The 2,500-nt window shown below is 42.3% G+C and overlaps 1 protein-coding gene across 1 annotated transcript in view; it reads left to right on the forward strand.

Annotated features, from left to right (window-relative positions):
- The window catches only part of LOC113818122 (endoplasmic reticulum-Golgi intermediate compartment protein 1), a 24,194-nt gene that overhangs the window by 1,018 nt on the left and 20,676 nt on the right, over window positions 1-2,500 (forward strand). The gene's annotated exons all lie outside the window — the stretch shown is intronic.

Here is a 2,500-nt window from a genome sequence, read left to right on the forward strand (position 1 = left end):
CTCTTAAACTTGGATATAGCAAAAGAAGACACCCCACTCTTAGCACCTGTCGCTGACCCATCAGCTTCTATCTCATCTGTTGCGGCCAAAGCTGTGCAGATTTCTGAAGGACCCCGGCAGGACCAAATATCTCCAAGGACGCGGACTACCTAAATCATCTCTACACCAAATCGAGTTCTTCACCATGTGGATTCTGCTGGCTGGTTGCGCTATGACCTTACTTGCCACACACTGCTCCAAATCTCCCTTACCTGAGCAGCCTGCTCTCTGCCTCGTCAGCTGTGCATCTCCCCAGCCTCTCCTCGCCTTGCACCACATCTAAAATCCGTGTGAAGTAAAAAAAAAAAGAAGAAGACAAAATTGGCTTATGAGTTGTCTTACTAGGTTCTAGTTTGCCACCTGAAGATGATTTGCCTTCAGTACTGCTGCTCGCATTCTTTGACGCCGTCTGAAGATACGTTTCCTTCAGTGCTGTCCATTCACTGTAGTTCTGAAGCCCGAGAATATCACTCGTGGTATCCATTAGCACTCAAATAACTAGCAAATCTAGATACTGATATCATCAACACTGCTACAATACCTGTGTCCTATTTTTGACATTGCCTTCGTTTTTTATGCCATTATGCCAGTTTCTCATGTACTTTTGTAATGTTTTTAGCTTTATGAATTTAGATGATGCTTGATTATGATGGGGATTATCATTTTAAAACCAGGGAGATATGTAACCCAGCTATATCTATATCTAATTACTATATTCTACATATTTACATAATCTTAAATGTTTGTCACACGTATCTTCACGCATACTTATAGATACACAAGTATGCCTGACCATTGCTTCACCTGCCTATTTCTCTTTACAACACTAAATGTTGTGTTGTCTATCCCTTCTGCAAGAGCTATGTATTGATGTAACACTTGCATGTATGTCACCGGTTGTCACAGGTTTACAACCACTATATAGGAGATGAGGCAGACTACATGCGGGGAGCCAGGAAGCAACACCTCGCTCTGAGGAGTAGCCACAGTGTGAGTGTGAGTGTGAGTGTGAGTGTGAGTGTAAGTGTGAGTGTGAGTGTGAGTGTGAGTGTGAGTGTGAGTGTGTGAGTGTGTGAGTGTGTGAGTGTGTGAGTGTGTGAGTGTGTGAGTGTGTGAGTGTGTGAGTGTGTGAGTGAGTGTGAGTGTGAGTGTGTGTGTGTGTGTGTGTGTGTGTGTGTGTGTGTGTGTGTGTGTATGTGTGTGTGTGTATGTGCGTGTGTGCGTGTGCGTGTGTGCGTGTGCGTGTGCGTGTGTGTGTGTGTGTGTGAGAGAGTAATATAACATCTTAATGACTTTGCATGTATATATGCGCGCTTCAAGTCACGAGTTTTGATAGGAGGATTCCCAGCCATTTGGTGACAGATGGCCGGCAAGAAATGTCTTATTTTCAGTGTTGCGTTGATTCTGGGTTATTCTTAAGACTATACAGTGGCAACAAAGAAGAAATAGACCTTAATTAATATTGCAGTTCGATTTCTAAGGCCTTCAAGAACCCCATATGCCAAAAAAAGTTATTAGGAAAGATGCAAACCACACAATAGACTGACAGACGGACCGGAAAAAGTGAGGGAAAGTTGGACAGTTTAGTGTTTAGATATATAGAGGTATTTGGTTTGTTGTTTACAGTATGGATGTAGCTCTATCATGCCGTACATACTGAGGTGAAGAAAATGTGTTCCAGGTGGGGTTGACCCATATGCCCCTCGGGCATATGGGTCAGGACATTTTTATGGAAGGTGTGAAATCTCGTTGAATTTTGGCGCGTCGGTGCGTAGACCTTCAAAGATGGCGGGAATGTCTGTAAAGTTTCATTAGCTGATATAGTAATTACTCTCTTTTAGGCAAGTTTTACAGTTTTGTTCACTATTATTCTTATTTTAGCATGTTTTACCCCCATAATTTCCCTGATATACTTCATGCCCTCCCTTGCTATCGGGACTAACAAATTAATATTGCCTCAACAAATCATTTGTATAAGAAACAACACCAAGAATCGTTGAAATCAGTGTATTTCCTGCAGATAAATATCAAAATTGTTTCGAAAGTAAGTCACTACTCTGTTTTCCATATTGACTGAGATATCCATGTGATATTTTATATGTTTGTGTATATATCTATATTTTTATATAGGAATAGTTGTGAGTGAGTGTGTGTGAGTGTGTGTGTGTGAGAGAGAGTGTGTGTGTGTGAGAGAGAGTGTGTGTGTGTGAGAGAGAGTGTGTGTGTGTGAGAGAGAGTGTGTGTGTGTGTGTGTGAGAGAGAGTGTGTGTGTGTGTGTGTGTGAGAGAGAGAGCTTGTGTGTGTGTGAGAGAGTGACTGTGTGTGTGTGAGAGTGATTGTGTGTGTGAGAGTGATTGTGTGTGTGTGAGAGTGATTGTGTGTGTGTGAGAGTGATTGTGTGTGACTGAGAGTGACTGAGTGTGAGTGAGAGTGATTGAGTGTGAGAGAGAGTGATTGTGTG

Source organism: Penaeus vannamei, chromosome 16 (genome assembly GCF_042767895.1).
Source record: "Penaeus vannamei isolate JL-2024 chromosome 16, ASM4276789v1, whole genome shotgun sequence".
NCBI classification, from domain to species: domain Eukaryota; kingdom Metazoa; phylum Arthropoda; class Malacostraca; order Decapoda; family Penaeidae; genus Penaeus; species Penaeus vannamei.